The 20,731-nt window shown below is 37.5% G+C and overlaps 1 protein-coding gene across 5 annotated transcripts in view; it reads right to left on the reverse strand.

Annotated features, from left to right (window-relative positions):
- Window positions 1–20,731, reverse strand: part of LOC112048379 (1-phosphatidylinositol 4,5-bisphosphate phosphodiesterase) — a 90,392-nt gene that overhangs the window by 56,818 nt on the left and 12,843 nt on the right. The gene's annotated exons all lie outside the window — the stretch shown is intronic.

Below are 20,731 nucleotides of genomic sequence, written 5' to 3' on the forward strand. Positions count from 1 at the left end.
ATGTAAGGGGTATTTTGTCGAGAGACAAGTAGATGTTCTATATTGTTTGTAGTATAAAATTTGTAGTATAAAAAGAATAAAGCAAAAACCAAGAGTCTGCATATTGAATAAAATTACCACAAAACAAAATGCAGTGGGGAAAGAAAAAGAGAATTAAAAGGCTAGGTTATGGTTTTTACTGTCAATTTGTTTGCTGTGTATAAAAAAAATCGCATGCTGAGATAACCAAGTAAGATATACGATATTAACATTTATTTTATTCTATGTTTTGTTGTGTTTGTTGTTTCTCAACAGGTGGACCTGAAAATGAACATGGCCAAAACGAAAATAATGTTTAACGCTCATGTTTCGCTCCACCCAGTTATAGTTGAAAACGCTGCTCTCGAAATTGTAGACGAAAACATATATCTAGGACATATGGTCCAGTTAGGTAGGTTCAATTTCGAGAAAGAGGTGAACCGCAGAATCCAACTCGGCTGGGCAACTCCGCTATATCTTTTCGACCGAAATTCCTCAGTGTCTAAAGACAAAAGTCTTCAAACAGTGCGTGTTGCCAGTGATGGACTTATGGTTCCGAGACTTGGTCGCTCACTATGGGCCTCATAAGAAGGCTCAGAGTCACACAGCGGGCGATGGAACGAGTTATGCTCGGAGTATCTCTACGTATCGAATCAGAAATGAGGAGATTCGCAGAAGAACAAAAGTCGCGAAGCTGAAGTGGCAATGGGCTGGACACAAAGTTCGAAGAGCCGATGGACGTTGGGGTCCCAAAGTGCTGGAATGGCGACCCCGCACTACAAAGCGCAGTGTTGGTAGACCCCCCACCAGGTGACCACCAGGACTGAAGACATCAAGCGAGTCACAGGGATTCGCTGGATGCAGGCGGCTCAGTATCATGATATTTGGAAGGCTCTACAAAAGGCCTATGTCTTGGAGAGGACGTCCATCGGCTGATGATGATGATGATGACGATAATGTTTTGTTGAGATAAATATTTTATTTTATTTATCTACTGTTGGATGCCCGCAGCTTCCGCTTCAAATTCAGTTTTTCACAAATTCCACGGGAACCATGAATTTTTCCGTGATAAATAAAAATAAAAAATACTTTTTTCCCTTTAACGTGAAGCAATTGAGGCAATAACGTGACGTTACATCAAAAAAATTACCAAAAAAACAGTTTTCGTTCATTAGGTAAAAATAATAATATAGAGAAAACCTTTCGCCTGGATGCACTGCTCTCGAAAACGCACCTTAACAATTTCAAAGACATAATCCGAAATAAAATATGGCATCTGAGAACTCCTTTGCCTGTGGTCGGCGGTCGGGTAATGTTTTCACTGGGCCGCTGCCACGCTGTTCCTGAGGGATATCATTGTGAAATACTTCGTGGGATTGAAATAATTTGTGATATTCAGTTACTTAGCCGTGATAGTCCAGTGGATATGACCTCTGCCTTCGATTCGGAGGGTGTAGGTTCGAATCCGGTCCGGAGCATGTAACTCCAGTCAGTTGTGTGCATTTTAAGAAATTAAATATCACGTGTCTCAAACGTTTAAGGAAAAACATCGTGAGGAAACCTGCATACCAGAGAATTTTCTTAATTCTCTGCGTGTGTGAAGTCTGCCAATCCGCATTGGGCCAGCGTGGTGGACTATTGGCCTAACCCCTCTCATTCTGAGAGGAGAATCGAGCTCAGCAGTGAGCCGAATATGGGTTGATAATGATGAATTATGATTCAGATAAGCGTAGGTTTCTGTGAATCTACTCCTATGTGCAACTATTATAAAGCTGTAGAGTTTGTTTGTTTGGTTGAACGCGCTAATCTCAGGAACTACTGGTCCGATTTGAAAAATCATTTCAGTGTTAGATAGCTCATTTATCGAGGAAGGCTATAGGCTAAATATTATCCCCGTATTCCTACTCCATATATCCACTATCCAAACTCCATAGTTATTGCCAATTGTAGGAGTACTTATCAAAGTATTAGCTTTTATAAAACCACAAACTCTATGGCCTTTGTGTCCCTCGTTCAATTAGTTATGCCGTCCACATAGCAATTTGCCACGCTTCCAATGTCAGCACAAATATTGGCCGCAACATTGGCCCCAACGTTGTTAAGATACCCACTTGACATGGAGGTCAGGCCTTATCCGCGGTCCCTGACCTCGCCGGAACTGGCCTTGAGGTGATCCATATCTGCGACCTTCCGCAATGATCGAGCTTAATTCATGGAAACATTTTAAAAAATCCAGCTGGATTTACTCATCATTATCTAGTCCACTACAGGCCTTTCAAGGGATATGAACATTAAACCCACCAAAGTTATAATAGAAGAATAAAAAAATACAAAATTCAACAAAATCTCCGACTAAAAGTAGCTTATCAAACAGTTCCGGTACGCGGACGCCATTATGAAAACTGAAATTCGGCACGAGAGGCAAAAACCACCGTCCTTCTGAAAAACTTTACGAAGGAATTTTGCTCGCAAGCCGAGCTTATTTTATTTGTCGGATATTTTAATGGTTACTAGGTTGAAGTACCTATTGCATTATAATACTAGTAAAACCCAGTGACTTTGTCTGCGTGAAATTCAGTTCGGTTTCATTCACCGTAAAAAAAGAGTCGATAGATAGACAGAGCCGTGATAGCCCAGTGAATATGAACTCTGCTTCCGATTCCGGAGGGTGCAGATTCGAGTCCGGTCCTGGGCACGCACCTCCAACTTTTCAGTTATGTGCATTTCAGGAAATTAAATATCACGTGTCTCAAACGGTGAAGAAAAACATCGTGAGGAAACCTTCATACCTGAGAATTTTCTTAATTCTCTACGTGTGTGAAGTCTGCCAATCCTCATTGGGCCAGCATGGTGGACTTGACTTGACCCCCCTCATTCTGAGAGGAGACTCGTGCTCAGCAGTGAACCGAATATGGGGTTATAATGATGACGTACACAGATTAAAAGCATGAAGGTAAGTAGGTACTCGTAGTTTATAGTTAGAAGATGAAAAATAAAAATAATTCGATGTCTACTAAGCACGGATTTTGCAAAAAAGCCTGATTAAGGAGCTGTATACTATCAGAACCTCGCTGTTTTACCCGCATAGTTCCCTTTCCTGTGGGAATATATGGATATTTTTTTTACACGTTACACGTAATTTGACACGCTTTATTAAGAAAATTGTAAGTTTTATTTATTAACTAGCGGACACCCGCGACTTCGTTCGCGTGTGTCACTTTTCACAAAACCCGCGGGATCCGTGGATTTTTCCGGGATGAAAAGTAGCCTATGTGTTAATCCAGGGTATTATCTATCTTTGTTTTAAATTTCAGCCAAATCATTTAAGTAGTTGCAGCGTTAGACGTAACAAACATCCATACAAACTTTCGCGTTTATAATATTAGTAGGATTTTCTGTGTGCAATCTGGTAAAGCTATACCTATTCGTATACTATATTAGTAAGTCTTCTAATACCTTTCATTAGAAACGGAGATGTGCTACGGACTTGCGAATATTTGATTTACGGAAATTATATCTAGATTTCAATCAGTTTTACATTAAGCCGTGATTGAGTGAAGCTGGACGGCAATGTTAATTTTATACTATAGATCGGTTACGTCCCTATAAAATCACCGCAAAAAGTGATCCGAATAATAGGCTACAACACTGAGCGCTCACATGCACAATTTTGTCTTTAATTTCATTATATATTAATGTATATAGTATATTATGTATATATTTTTACACTTCCTGAACACATAACTTGAAATTATAGACAATATTTAGGTATTATTTGTTTAACGTGTATAACGTGTTTCCTCTTTTGAGCGGCTCATTTTTCATGCGCTAGTAACACATCTCACAATATTTAATATCATTGGCGGACGCTATAAGATCATTGCAGCCTCGTTGTCCAGTCTTTAGTCCTTACCCTTATCCCACTTAAGTCCAGTCTTTAGTCTTTAGTCCATAATCTTACTATTACTCAAATAGCACGCGCTGTGGCATTGTTCATTTCTATGGCAACTTCCCTGGTGACATATTATACATTTCAAATTCGAGTAAGACGTGTTATTGGCGAAAGATTCATCGGCGAGAGTAAAATAGCGGGATCACAGCGCTGCTGTGAAATCCATAACTCGAAAGTGATTACGTAAACAAAAACGCAATATTTCTGCAAAGAATCATCAACAAATGTAATGAAGACCTTGGTCCGAGGCTACAATCACATTAAGTAGCTCGCGGGCTTCCTAATACCATTGTGCTAATGGGATTTGTGACGGGGATCACAAACTGTGCCCCGCTCACTTATGGTTTCCTGCGTAATAGGAAAATATTTAGAAAAACATGTATTTGTGGTAATTTATAACTAGCAGACGCTCGCGACTTTGTCCGCCCTTAGACCTCTTTAATTTGGCCTGACGCAAAATCCGTTCTTAGCGGACGTCCACTAACAATAAACTACCTCCATGTCAAATTTAATCTGTGTTAAGTGGTTTTCGATATTTCGTGATGACCTTTTTCTTTTATATATTTAGATAGTGTTACATTTAATATGCGTTTTCAACCGAGTCTGAAGCCATAAATCTCAATAGAAAGATAGAAAATAGGGAAATGATTGATATGCCGACGACTCACTTGATAACGCGAAGTTACTGTTGCATTCATTGCTTTTTTTTTAATATGACCAATGATCCCTTTCTACCTTAAATGAGTAGTCGTAAGAGTAAGAATTACTCTAAGGGACTGGTGTACATCCTACACCCTCCGAAATCGGAGGCAGAGGACATCAACGTATCACGGTTATCACGGCACCCCTTAAAGTAGGTCGTCGTCATCAACCCATATTCGGCTCACTGCTGAGCTCGAGTCTCCTCTCAGAATGAGAGGGGTTAGGCCAATAGTCCACCACGCTGGCCCAATGCGGATTGGCAGACTTTACACACACAGAGAATTAAGATAATTCTCTGGTATGCAGGTTTCCTCACGATGTTTTCCTTCACCGATTGAGACACGTGATATTCAATTTCTTAAAATGCACACAACTGAAAAGTTGGAGGTGCATGCCCCGGACCGGATTCGAACCCACACCCTCCGGAATCGGAGGCAGAGGTTATATCCACTGGGCTATCACAGCTTAAAGTAGGTAGTTAAAATTATTTCTAAGAAAATATAAATTACTGAAAAGTGTACTAAAGTGTTTTTCTGATAGCATGAGTACGGTGTCTGTTGCCTTATGATTTTCATAATACGTACCATTATAAATCGCGGTAAACTTTCAATAGTGAAACGAACTGTCACCGTGCCTATGCTATCTGAAAAACACTATACAACCTTTCAAAAAGCTGCCTATATTAAAACAGACGACTAGACGTGTTCATTAACTTGACAAAATGGCCACTAAAGCTCGGCAATTTGGGTCGCAGCCGCTCAGGGCCAAGCTAGGGCGCTCCCGATGTTCCGTTCTTTTAGAATATCCCTTCCGCCCGTTATCCGGCTCTAACTGTCAATTAAAAAGCGTAAGCTGCCTGTAAAATGGGATACTTCGAAATCTTAACCTACTTTTCGTTACCGTACGTACGAGTATAACGAAATACTATAAATAACAAGCGGACGCCCGCGACTTCGTCCGCGTGGAGTTAAGTTTTTCACTAATCCCACTGATGGTTTTTACGGGATGAAAAACCTATGTGTCCAGAGTAAAATCTATTTACATTCCAAATTTCAGCCAAATCGCCGCAAAATTGACAATGCTTCACAGAAAATTTCATCCCCTATTTTATCCCTTTGCGGGTAGAATTGATCAAGATCCTTTCTTAGCGGATGCCTACGTCATTACATCTATGCCAAATTTCAGCCCGATCCGTCCTGTGGTTTGGGCTGTGTTGATAGATCTCTATGTCAGTCAGTTTGAGTTTTATATAATTATATCTAGACTAGATTACAAAACTACCTACAATATGGGTATCTTCAAACTTCAGGCACAGAATACTTATACAAGTACTTTAAGATAAGATTAGTAGGCAACTTTTTAACCGACTTCAAAAAAAGGACGTGGTTATCAATTCGACGCGATTTGTTTTAATGTTTGTTACTTTATAACTTACTCATTTATTAACCGATTTTGAAAATTCTTTTTTTGTTTGAACGAGTAGGTATACTTCCAGATAGGTCCCATTTAATTTTCATAAAAATCTGTTCAGTAGTTTGTGTGTTAAAATCAAAATAACTGAAATAGTCTTTGAAGTCGGTTCCATTTTTATGTTAAAAAGATTAAAGGTGAGTGCATTCCACCATACCTTTCGGCTGCATTGCTTACCATCAAGCGTGATTGCAATGCTTATAACAAAAAATAATAACTAAATAAAATGAAATATATGGCAAGTAAAGTAAGCAAGACGTTTTCAGTAGGCAGAAAGATATTCGCTTGCTGATAATTATTATTTAACAAAATAATTATTCATATTACTTTATTTCAAAGCTTAGTTTACAAGCTTTTGAAACATCAAGTGTCTGTTTTTGTTTAACTCTACCACCCATTTACAAAATGTTACTATAAAATATTAAAAAAAATATCTATATTAAGGTGGAGACGTGTTCATTAACTTGACGAAGTGGCCACAGCTCGGTAATTTGGGCCACAGCCTCGCCACTTAGTGCACGGAGTATACAAGTAATATTAAAAGCTCAGGGTTAAGTTCGGCATTTCCGTTCTTCCGTTACAATTGCCTTCCGTTATGCTTTTGTAACTGGCCGAATTGAAAATAGAATGAAGAGCTGTCTCTCAAATGGGATACTTTGAAAGTCTTGACCTACTTTCCTACCTAAGTACATCCCCAAATACTAAACTTATACTTTGTCAAAAATCAACTTACTTCTAATAGTACAATAATTTGTAGTTTTAGCTGGAAAGTTTTCTGGAAGTTTTAAAAATTGGTAATCTTATAGATTTGGATGTGCTCTTTGCGTATTTCAACTTTGCCTGGTAAATAATATGGTTGATGTGGTACAGGAGGTCCAATACAGGACCAAGTCTCAGAGGAGACGCCTTTAGGGAGTCGTTTCGCCCATATACTCTACTTCTGCCTCCGAGCACCATCAGGCGATGCCTTTGCGCTCGCCCAAACCCCCCGGTGACGCCGCTGAGGTCCCATAAGGAGCCTACGGCACTTACACATTAAAAAAATAAAATAAAGGGAGCGTCGTCTGTAATAGTTTGCGCCCGTACGCTAAAACTATTGATTTGACAAAAAAAAGCAAGTATATAAATTATAGGAAATTTTCCTTAGTTTAATTTATTATATAGCTATTTTGATCGTAAAATGAGCCGAAAAAGAGATATTGTCAAAAAACTGTTTTTAGACGCCACTTTACAAAATGGCCGCGCGAGCGGCAAAAATACGAGGTGGCAAAGTTAAAATTAGCATTCAAATCAATAAAATTACCAATTTTCATAACTCCCGGATTTTTTTTATTTTATTTACGAGTTACTAAACATTAAAATATTTTTATGCAAGATAGACTACCTACTCTTTAATACGATTTCACCTGATGATGTTTGGTTAGGTACTATAAGTAACTTTAAGTTTATCGTAACAGCTATAGGACAATTAGAAACTTTAAGTTACGATTAACTATTCGTAATTATTCGTAAAGTTATTATGATACATAATAACTTTACGAATAATGTTCATAAATGGTGGTAGAATTTCCGCGTTGGACAACCAGCGCATGTTTGCGGAAAAAATAAGCCAGTTCTTGCTGCCTCGGTAAAATATTTCGGATTTTTTGCAAATCTGGTTTCATATTTAAGTATTTTACAAAATATAATGATAAGCGTTTTTGTAGCCTTCTTTGGTTGGATCATATAATATACCTGTTCATTAACTTGACAAAATGGGCACTAAAGCTTTGTAATTTGGATCGCAACCGCTCAGGGACAATGTTCGGACGATATTCTATTGTAACGGGGAATGAAGCTGTCTGTAAAATTTTGAAATCCTCTGAAATTTTTACCGACTTTTCGAATATCAACGTGTTAAAATATTTTTCAAAAACCAACCTGCACCGCTAGTGAGAATATTTTTAATGCGATATTCCTATATTGCCTACCGTACTTAATTATGGTAGGATCAGACGCTCAGAAAAAATAAAATCTTGAAATTTTTATACGTTGGTCTCTTTGTCCGATCTAACTACTCTCACTTTATTTTTTATTTTTAAAGAATATTTGCCATATTTTTTATAATATGACCAATATTCCCATCCCCCTCCAACTAGTCAGGAAAGACTGTGCTAGGAGTGGGTACGACAATAGACCAACGGGGTCTATTGTCGTACCCACGTGAACGTGAACGTGATTGAACCACCCCTCGGTTGATGGGTCCGACTGCTCTTATGTTATCTCAAGATAATGAAACTTGATGATAGAGGAAGTTATTGAGCAACATACAGCTACTTTTTAGCTCGATCCAATGTCCCAATCCATGGTCCCTACGGGATTACTAAAAAAAAAAATCCTATATACGCGGAAGAAGTCGCGTCCGCTAGTCCGCTTTATATTAAAAAAAAAATAAAGAATGCAAAGGAGATTGTCTACCGGGGAGTATTCCGTATTGTAGCGCCGTCCGTCCATACTTTCCGCGCCTTGTTTACATTGGATGTAAACAGTGGCGAAGGCCAAGCATTCGACCAATATCGTGCTATTTATAATTGACTACCGCCATTATTTCACACTACTCCGATATAATACTTACGTAGGTAAAGAGGATGGAAGTTTACAACTACTTTATTATAGCTAAAACATTCATTTTTACACCGTCCGTCCGTTCGTTTTATACCGTCTTCAACAATAGGAGTCGAGCCTTTTAGGTTTCTCAAGTGAACATGAAGTACCCTAATAGTTTCGCCATTTAAACTCGATTGCCATGTCTGTCTGTTTGTCTCCAATTTTGTTAAGAGGCAATTAGTATAAGGCCTAGGTACCAGTAGCGAAGGCTGAAATTTTGTAATAGGTAACCCGTCATGTGTATTTTATGTCATTCGCGCAGGCGTTTATTGTACAGATTGAAGAAATGCTGTGGTTGAATAATTATGATTATGTACGAGTATGTAAGGATTTTTAAAAGGCAACCCGCCAAAGAATTGGGTTGTTTACGCTACTGCTAGGTACAAAAGCTTAAGCTAAAGAAGCTATTTATTTCTAGCATGTAAGTTACATTAATCACGCCGACAAAGTAAGAATAATAACCTATTTGCACCCCCCCCCCCCCCCAACTATACGCTTCTTTGCTTCTTTTATTCGTGGTCCCCCTCACTTCACTTATTTTTCACTTTCATTAAATTAATTAAATTATAAGGAAAACTATGAATGAACAGAGGGCCTAGTGGCAGTTTGATACTGTGACAATCTTGTTAACGTAAACGAGAATTTCTAATGAATTGAAACAGCGCCATCTAGTGGCATCTAGTGGTACTGCACAACTGTTTAAATTCCATATAAATTCGCGTTAAAGTTAACGCGGTAGTAACAGTATGAAAACATTTAAAACTACCGCTAGGCACTCTGTAGTCGACCAACCAAAACCCACTGTTCTCTCAGCATTGGTGACGTAAAACTATGGAACCCTTTATTGTTTTCCGACACACACTTGGCCGGTTTTCCTTACTACATATTTAAGTGCTTTTTTTTCAAAGTCGGATAACAGTTTTTTTTCTTGTTCACATGTTCACAATGTTAGTTAGATGTTTAGCAATGTTTATGAACGGCAAAGTTTGCCATTCGGCTCGCGTTGTGATAACACTAAGGTCAGTACGTATCTGCCGATTGCTTCATATGTGGACAATTCGCTAAACTACTGTGTAATGAGGAAAGACTCACAAAACATTCGCACAAGATTGACAATATATGCCAAAAGTTCTTTTTGTATGGCAATAAAAATATATAATAAACTTCCTAACAGTCTAAAAGAGAAGCCCTGGTCAATATTTAAATGTAAAATTTATAATTTATTATTAAAAAAAAGCTATTATGACATTCAAGATTATTTTATGGACATGGACATTTTGTAACTTATTATTTTGTAATTGTGACATTGTATTCATTTAGTTCTATTTTTTCGTTCAAATGTATTTAAGATAATTCATACACCAGTTATGGTAAAATGTATAAAGGCTCAATTCTATAAATGTACCATCATGTTGAACCTACATTTTCATAAATAAAATATCATTCATTATTTCATTCATTCGATCTATCTCTCCATCCATTGTAAGTATGTGTTGTGTACACTATTAATGAAATTGCTAATGCTCTAACTCAAACCTCAACTCTCAGCTTTTATTTCTTGGTTGCCCCAATAAATCTAAAAGGGAGCACGATTTGTAAAGATATAGGATGTTCCTGAAACTAAAAAAGAAAACAAAAAACCAGCCAGAAAGCGGATACTAGATGTCGGAGACTATATATATATATATTGTATTAATAAAAATCCTTTTTTTTAATCTTGAAATTTTTAAGGACTATTATTTTACAAAATCTATGTCAGCCCTATCGTACCCTAATCAGTATAACTTAAAAGAATTATATATTAAAGTACTTAATTTAAGATCTACTTTTTTACCGACCGACCTTCTACTTTTTTACGAAACGACTTCCAGAAAGGAGGAGGTTCTACGTTCGACTGTATGTATGTTTTTTACTTACTATAGATATGTGGATACATTATAGCATATTATTTTATATATTTTAAATTTGGAACTAATAAACAACGCAACGCTCTCCCGATCAGTCCGTGAGCTCACCCTGGGGTCATGCCTGAAAATCAGCGCTACGGTTACTTAGCTGTAGAATAGTGCTGAGGCAGCGCCCCATTCAGCCGAAGCCTTAGTATTAAGTTAGTATTAATTCTCATGTTTTTTTCTTATTTATGTTATGTTGTTTTTGGCTGAATAAATGTTTTTATTATTATTATTATTATTTTAAACAAAGATCATACACCACCCTGGCTTCCCCAGTAAAAATGCTTTCTAATTTTTTGTAATTTTTAATAGTCTACAATATCTAACCAAAAATATCGACCAACTCTTTCAAGTTTCATTCTAAACAAAAATCGTCGCACCACAGCAACGCAGATTCTAGCTTTTTTAATGTAGAAAAAACCATAGAGCTTTTGCTGTTATTTTTATAGCCATAAATACCATCAGTAAGTACATTACCTACGAATGTGGAGCAGGCTCGTAACCCTCCGCTACGTCGCCCTAATTTTTTAATGAAGTAACCCGCAGTTTGACACGTTTCACCCTCAGGGTAGGGTGACACAGATAAATGGTGGAGCATATTTTTAAAATATTAAAAAGGGTTTTAGGTAAATAAGAATATTTAGTAAGTAGGAAACTTGGATATGGTTTTGATAATTTATATTTAAAACAAGCTGACGCCCGCCACTTCTTTTTTAAAATTTTTCAGAAATCCTGCGGGAACCATGAATTTAGCCAGGTAAAATGCCTAGCCTATATGTTACTCAAATACCTCCTCTATCTTCCAGTGAAAGTTTCAATACAATCTGTGCAGGCGGACATACTAGACTAAAATTTAAATAAAGTTTGATTGTGCTTTACAAGTAGCATTTTGTAAATAACTAAATAGCACTTGAAAAAACACAGTTGTTCTGAAATCACAGACAAGCACTTCACATATTTTAGACAGATATATGAATTCTAGTGTGTATATTTTTATGTAATTTTCTTAAAATATTGTGGCAATTTAACTCTTTTGATGTAATTTTCAAATGTACTGAGCATTACACCATTATTAGTTTACTAGCTGGAAACCGCGCGGTTTCACCCGCGTGGTTTCCGTTCTCGTCGGAATAGGGGCTTATAGCCTTCCTCGATAAATGGGCTATCTAACACTGAAAGAATTTTTCAAATCGGACGAGTAGATTCTGAGATTAGCGCGTTCAAACAAACAAACTTTTCAGCTTTATAATATTAGTATAGATTTATTTGTGATTGGTATTTTATACTCTTGGAAGTCTTTGGTTTAGAAGTATTAAGACATACCTAAGCGAGCAGCAGATCGGAGAACTAATTTTCAATTTTGTATATTTTTAATTTTTTATCTAAGTACTGGATTAGTGCCTACCCCAGCTAAAAACTTTATGCACACCATTGACGTACCTACTCGTACTATCCAGTATCTAATTACCTACGCCCTAAGGTGAACCCACTCAGAACCCTTTTACTCTTTCCAGCACTATTGTTACGAGTCTTGAAATATATCCCCTATTAGTGAGATCTTCCTCGAATGTTACCAATTTCTGACCCTTTGTTAATACACTACTATACGTCACGATACCCACTTACTACCAAAAGTGCCAGTGAAGGTGATAAGCGCTCGAGATAAAGTTTTCGAGATGAGTTCTGACAAAGGAGCCCTTAATCTTGCGTTTGACGCGGACACTCTGTCAGAAGTAGGTCGGAGCTCGATCAGTCGACAATGGCGAATTATGGATACATTGTTGAGTGCTCTTACTTCTGAGACCTGAGTGCCTAGTGGTAAAGGTAACTTTCGTTTGACAGGTCGGGGATTTGATCCGAGAACTTTTTCTTGTACTAAAAATATAATTCTTGTAATCTTCATAAACACAAAGTTTATGAAATCTATATTTATACTTCTATACTAATATATATAGCTAAAGAGTTAGTTTGTTTGATTGAACGTGCTAATGAATGTAATTTAATGTTTGTTTTGTTAGGTATGTTGAGTTTATTTATATTTACATAGTTTTAAATAAATCTGTAAAATGGTGTTTACGTATTATTTGCATTACAGTAATGGCGAATAGGCTAGTTGACACTTTTTTAAATGATCTTAAATTGGTCATTATCGTTCTACTAGATTGAAAATATATATATATTTTTTTGGGACGTGATCACAAATATTTTTTTGACAATACAAGTCAAAACGCTATGACGTTCGCGCGTTTATGACGATATTTTAACTGTTTCGATAACGAATCATTAACTAAACGGAGCGTTTCACAAAAATATTAATTAACAATTAGTTTTACGGTGTAACATTGTGACGTCACAAAATGAATTTTTGATGTTTGGAAAAAAAATGGTTTTTAAATTAACTTTTTTAAAAATCCTTAACATTTATTAAATAATATTGATATATTTCGGACCCTTATTCCATGTACCACACGAAATATTGTTTAAATTTGTTATGAGTCAATCACTGTTACTAGCCTTTTGTACCTACTCGTATAACAAACTTTAACAATTATTGTCATTACCAACTAATGTAAGTAATATGGTAATATAGTCTGCAAATAAATGAATTGAATTGAAATAAAAAAAAATTAGAACCAAGGAAGGAAAACGCCCCGCTACCATGTTTCGCTACGTATATTTTTCCGATTCAACATGAATATTACATAGGTACGTACAAAAAGTTCATGTAATTATATGAATAAATATTTTGTAGTTCAGTAGGTATTTACACAATACATAATATAACTTAGCCCCAAAGAAAACGTATAGCCTGAGTTATGGGTACTAAAGTGTTTTTCAGATAGCATGGGTACGGTGACAGTTGCTATAGGACGTTTATAATACGTAGTATTATCGCGAAACGCGGTCAACTTCCAAGAGGGAAACGAAATGTCACCCGCACCATGCTATCTGAAAACACTTTAAGACAGCGGATTTTATCATTATACTAGCTGACGCCGCGCGGTTTCACTCGCGTGGTTCCCGTTTCCGTAAGAATTTGGGGATAGCCTATAGCCTTCATCGATAAATAGGCTCTCTAATACTGAAAGAATTTTTGAAATCGGACCAGTAGTTCCTGAGATTAGCGCGTTTAATCAAACAAACAAACAAACACTTCAGCTTTATAATATTAGTATAGATAATTCATATAAATACTTAAACATATAAATACCCCCAGACACTAGGGAACCCTTGCTCATCACACAAATATTTTCCAGTTGTGGAAATCGAACCCACGGTCGTGGATGCAGAGAGCAGGGTCACTACCCACTGCCATCAAGTTGAACATTTTTGCTAACAGGTTGTAATTACCTACATAGGTAGCGAGGCGTGCGCTTTATAAATACACTGCATACCCTGAAATGAAATTAATTAAGAACCTGTATTGTGTATTAAAAACATTACCCTCCTTCTGGCGCAGTCGGGTAAAAAACTACTCTGTGGACCTACTGATGTCGGACAACATAATAGAAGAAAAGCTCAAAACAGCATCGCGTGACTTAAACTCCCAATATGTTTTAATGTATAAATTGCTAATTGCATTATAGCTTTAATCTCATATAATGGTGGATGGCTTATGTCTGTGTGTCACGAATAGATAAAGGTTAAGTAGCCCTATTTGGCTTTAAACATACTCGCAACACGCCATGCGAGGTGAATCTATCTTTTATTAGCAGTATAAAACTGAGTGTATGCAGGTAGGAACACGCCCTGCAATGCTGGTCATCTTTAAGTGTTTTTAACACGCTTATATAGTCTTGGAAGTTCGTTGATAACACTTCCATGATATGCGGGCGACAGGGGGAAAGACTGCGCGGGTGTGAAATCGTGCGTGCGGGGACTTGACATGTATCAGTCGTGGGTTTTTCATTCATCGCTACACGCCTCCCGGCCCGCGCGCAACATCGGGAGTGTTATGAACGAAGTTGCCAAGCTATAGCTTCACTTGTAATTGTAACTGTCTATGTATGTATGAAAATATTGGAATATTAAGACCCACTTCCCGGTCTTCGATAAGGATGAAATTTTGCACACGCTCTGATTTCGGATGACATGACAAATACAACATGGCGGCCTCTCAAAGATGGCGAACTGACTGTTTGAAATCCATCTCCTTGAATCCCACGATATGGATATCAAATGAAAGGGTTTGCTGTCAATAGTTTTTGCAGCGCACGCCATATAAACAAAACTTTTGTACACCTTGGGTTACATTATTGGAGTTTCAAGAAGGATCCCTAATTTTTAAAAAAATACAATAAAGCCTATAGCCTTCCTCGATAAATGGGCTGTCTATCACTGAAAGTATTTTTCAAGTATGTTTCAAGTGAAAGTCATTTTCAGTCGTTCCTGAGATTAGCGCGTTCAATCAAACAAACAAACAAACTCTTCAGCTTTATAGTATTAGTATAGATATACATATAGAAAGAGGGTCCCAAACTTTCTTTTCTCATAGACCACTTTCTAATTTAACTGGCGGTAGACCCCCTGCTAAATATCTAATTGTCCAGGCATAAAATTAATTCAGCCAACTTGAATTTAGAAATCTTTCTATCCGGTATGACACGTCAACGTAGACCCCCGTCGAGTCTTCCGTAGACCCCTAGGAGTCCACCTGGAGCACTTTGGGAATCGATGGTAAATTAAGAATTAAATAGTAAGTGTAAGATCAGTAAGTAAAGATTTACTATCCAACTAGGGGTGGGTGAAAGTGGGTAAAAACGTTCGTTTATTTCGCAGAAGGTTACGGCGGGGCGATACGACACGGCGGGCGGGGACGTAGGCGGCAAATGACCCGTTAAAGACGTGCCATTGTTCTAACGGTACCGACAACAAAAAACTCCAAATGAAAAAAAAAATTTGATCAAAATAGATTCGTTCGTTATCAACCATATTCGGCTCACTGCTGAGCTCGAGTCTCTTCTCAGAACGAGATGGGTTAGGCCAATAAACCACCACGCTGGCCCAATGCGGATTGGCAGATTTCACACACACAGAGAATTAAGAAAATTCTCAGGTATGCAGGTTTCTTCACGATGTTTTTCCTTCACCATTTGAGACACGTGATATTTAATTTCTTAAAATGCAAACAACTGAAAAGTAGGAGGTGCATGCCCCAGACCGGAACCTACACCCTTCGGAATCGGAGGCAAAGGTCATATCCACTAGGCTATCACGGCTCTAAAATAGATTACGACAATAATATAATTATAGAAGAATATGTTTTATAATATGAATAATAAATCAATTATTGATTAAGTAAATGAAATGTTCATCAAATGATCAAATCCAGATCGTTTCCATTAAAACCGTAAAAAAATCACTTGATTTGTAGATCTCAAATAAAGCTACAATTGCCTTTTGGGTTTTGGGATCACATGAAACTAACTATATTTTCTAATAACAGACGACTCGCAATTTTATTGGGGCATAGGCTACTTTTTATCCAGGAAAAATCCATGGTTCCCGAGGGATTTGTGAAAAACTAAATTTCACGCGGACGAAGTCGCGGGCGTTTGCTTGTTTTTATATATATAGATGTAAAAAAAATATTAAGTATAGGAAGGTATTCTATGGATGTTTTCGCCGACGCTACGTTGCCCTATTTAACGGGCGGCGGGGGTTTCATTTATTCAGGAGCAACCAGTGAAATGTGCAAATGTAACTTTGAATATGTTTTGGGTACATTTGTGCCAGATAAGTATTTCAATGTTTTTTTTTGTATTATCAAATGTTTTCTTAAGAAAAGAATGGTTTAAAGTTCAAACTGCTTTCAACGTATGGTTCGCTTAGAATTTAGAGAAGTCCAAAGAGCCGTGTACCTACCTACCTACTGGTTTTTTAGTTTCGAAAGAATCATCAACATCGGTTTATTAAAATGTACTATCAGCCCATATCCGGCTAACTGCTGAGTTCGATTCTCCTCTCACAATGAGAGGAGTTAGGCCAATAGTCCACCACGCTTGCCCAATGCGGATTAGCAGATTTCACACTCGCAGAGAATTATGAAAATTCTCTGGTATGCAGGTTTCCTCACGATGTTTTCCTTCACTGTTTGAGACACGTAGTATTTACTTCTGGTGACATCGGGTGGGTTTTCATCCCTATGTTGTAGATGTCCTAAATGTGTCTGTAAAATGATGTCAAACGCGAAAAAAAAAATAACTTAATTTCTTAAAATGCACACAACTGAAAAGTTGGAGGTGCCTCCCGAACCGGGCTATCAGTCCACTGGGCTATCACGGCTCATTAAACTATAATTTATAATAATAGTAACGAATCCTATACGGCTATACCCTTTGTATAAAGTCGGGTAAACAAGGTCGGACAGTTAGCATACTTACGTAAACATGTAAATCCACACAATAGTTTACTCGCTCACATTACAATGGGTACTGTTATTGTAATGAACTAACTTATAGTATGTTTTCTGTGCATGTAGTAACTAATAAAGTAAAGATTACATATTATGTGACATTAACACAGAATACAATAGATATTAATAAGCAATTATGTTAACTTAAAGGTTTTCTACCAACGTTCTGTGAAGCTATTTCTAATGACAGCCACTGACGATCAGTTTTAACGGCTGTCAAGCCGTTAGCGCTGCAGGCATGTGCGGTCAGATTACTTGATTTACTAATATAAACTGAAAAATTACAGGCTTTTATAAAATAAATCAATCTTTAAATAAAACCATTAATTAATTTTAAATTCTTCAAACACATTTTGTTTATATATTTGTACAGCATGTTTACAAAAATGTATCTAACTTGAAAAAAATTCTTCGGTCGAATTGAGAAACCACCTCAGTTTTTTTAAAGTCGTTTGAAATGAGTTCACATTTTAAACGACTTTCAGTATCATCTATACTAATATTATAAAGAGGTAAAGTTTGTAAGTTTGTAAGTTTGTCACATTTTTCAAATGGGGTAATCTTCGGAACTACTGGTCCGATTTTAAAAATTCTTTCACCAGTAGAATGCTACATTATCGGGGAGTGCTATAGGCTATACTTTATATTGGTATCATATATATTAGCCGAGTTATCACAGTTTTTGTCATACAGGATGCGCTGCCTTAACTATTGTGTAAAATTGAAATTAATGTATGGAGACTTTATGTATCTTTAAAAGTTCTACAAAAAAGTCCGCGACACCATATATCTATCTTCTATATATTAGCAGATATAGTACCTTTTGTGTTTTAAAAATTATTAATTTTATATACTTAGGTTTACGTCATTATTTATACAACTAAACTTTAATCCTTATTAAAATAAATTATTTAATAATCACAAAGATATTATGGAGATAAGATTTGCCCTTTACAGTATGTTAATTACTTAAATAGTTTCGGAGATAATACAAAACTTCTAAAAGACGCAGAAATTCCGCTATATGACGCCCGGCGCTTTCATTTACGTAGTTCCCGTTCCCGTGTGAATATGGAGATCAAACATAGCCTATGACACTCGCAAATAACGTAGCTTTCTATTGGTAAAACAATTTTCCAAATCGGTCCAGTAGATCCAGAGATTACCTCTACTACAAACACACGAACTTTACCTCTTTATATTATTAGCATAGAAGTCTCTATTTCTCTTCGTCATACCACCACTCTCGAAGGACTGGACCGATTTTGCTAAGGGTAGGAGTAAGATAGAGAAGTTACAGGGTAGAGTAGGGTACGGGTAGGGAAGCGTAGGGCCGGGTTTAGGGTAGTGGTAGGGTAGGGGTAGAGGTAGGGTAGTGGTAGGGTAGGGGTAGAGGTAGGGTAGTGATAGGGTAGAGGTACGGATAGGATAGGGAAGTGGTAGGGTAGGGGTAGGATAGGCGTGAGATAGGGGTACGGGTGGGATAGGGTACGGGGAGGGTAGGGGTAGGATGGGGGTAGGGTGTAGGTAAGATAGGGGTAGGGTAGGGGTAGGTTTGGGGTAGGGTAGGGGTAGGGTGGGGTAGGGTAGATGTAGGGGTTGGGTAGGGTAGGATTGGGGTAGTGGTAGGGTAGGGGTAGGGTAGGGTAGGTGTAAGGTAGGGTAGGGGTAGTAGTAAAGTTGACATCGAAATTTACGCGGACGAAGTCGCGGGCGTCCGCTAGTTTTATATAATTTTAATAAATTTTCAACCACTTTTATCCATTCGAGGTGTTTTAAAATTCTTGAAGCACATTATGTCAACCACCGACGGTCAAGTATAGCGATCGGCATGATGTCATGCACATCGCGACCAACACACGATCAAGTTTATCGGCTATCAAGCCGATAAGCCGATAGCGTTGCAGGCATGTGAGATTACTTGATCGTCAGTGATGATCTGACATTATTTTTCAGTAATTTCGTGAAATAGTAACTAAAGATCCAAACAAAAGAAAATTATAATTTTATTGGTAAAAGTGTGTTTTCTTTCTAAGCATGTTGTACGTACTGGAGGAAAGCCTTATAGCTACATGGTGGAAATTCTGTAAGCCTCTTAAGTTAGCTTGTATAACGATGTATTTGTTCACGTAAACTTCGCTTTGTTCATTAGCACAATAACGCCTAGTTGACCCTCGAGTGGTTTCTAATTTTATGTAACTCTCGGGACGACTTGATTTACTAGCAGACGCTTCTCGGTTTCACCCGCGTGTAGTTCCCGCGGGTATATGGGGATAAGCTATTGTTACGGAGAACCTTAGTACTAGCTACATAAGGTCCACAATAGCTCGACAGTACAGAGGTGTTTACAATTTGAGACAACAATCTCTTGTTATTGTTTTTTTGTTGAATTTCGCGGAATAAACAACATGCGTCTAGTCATTCCCAGAATGATCTAGAATCATTCTCACGGATATAAATACGCGACGGAGATGCCACATATTTATACGAGTGTACTTCGAAACGAAGTGGAGTAACATCGGAGTGATACCAGCGATACAAGTGAACAATAGTGAACTCGGCTACGATTTTGGACATTGCCTACGTTCGGTAGTGTGTATTGGTACTTGGATTAAGGAGTCGAATAAAGTCTCATACGCGTCACCGGGTGTTTCATTCCAAATCTTCGAACCCTAGTTCGTAACACTATATTACTCCATGAAGATGTATATTACTCCATGTAGAGTACTTATGTGTCTTTCTAATGATGACATTTTAAAATCGGTCGAGGATTTGATAACTTAACAAACAAACAAAAAGTCAATTCTTACCTCTTTATATTTATCTGTACGTTAATATTATAATAATTGTGAGGTTGTAGGAGATAATCTTTGGATCTACTGAACCGATTTTAAAATTTTATTCACCAATAGAAAGCTACGTCTATTAGCAAGAGTCTGCTTTATCCCCGTATTCCCGAGGTAATAACCACGTAGGTAGGTAACCACGGGGCGTCTGCCAGTTAGTTTATATAGGGACCTACCCCATATTGTGAACAATAATAAAATCAACCCCTGCCTATAATAAGCGTTCCCATAACGCCTGATCGGCTCTTGCTAACACTTTGCCACTATCTAGTTAAGTTCTTTATTTACAAACACGTTCCAGTAGGGCTCCATTCGGTTCACATGACAAGAGAATGCCAGCCAAGCGATGCAGGTAATTTAGCTGCAAATAGCTTGGGGAGGAATAGAGGGCGACGGTGGTAATTATATCTTCTTATATATTATGTCGGAAAAACGGGTTGACATCAGAAGCGGATTTCAATAGCAAAACACGATTATTCAATGGAAACTCATCAGGTCTAGCAATTCCCACTAAGAATGTTACCAATAAACCCTCGAATGGAAGAGAATAGCCTTAAGTGAAGTCCCGGACTTGTAACCGAAGGATGTAGGGTTAATGACGGTTTTTAAAAATTGTTAACACTCGCCTTCTCCACTTAAGTCATTCTCTCCGCCTGTTCTAAATTAATCCATGAAGGATTATCCAACAATAGGTGTGGACGGATCGAACGTCACGATAAGAATGAGCTAG

Source organism: Bicyclus anynana, chromosome 16, assembly GCF_947172395.1.
Source record: "Bicyclus anynana chromosome 16, ilBicAnyn1.1, whole genome shotgun sequence".
Lineage (NCBI taxonomy): Eukaryota > Metazoa > Arthropoda > Insecta > Lepidoptera > Nymphalidae > Bicyclus > Bicyclus anynana.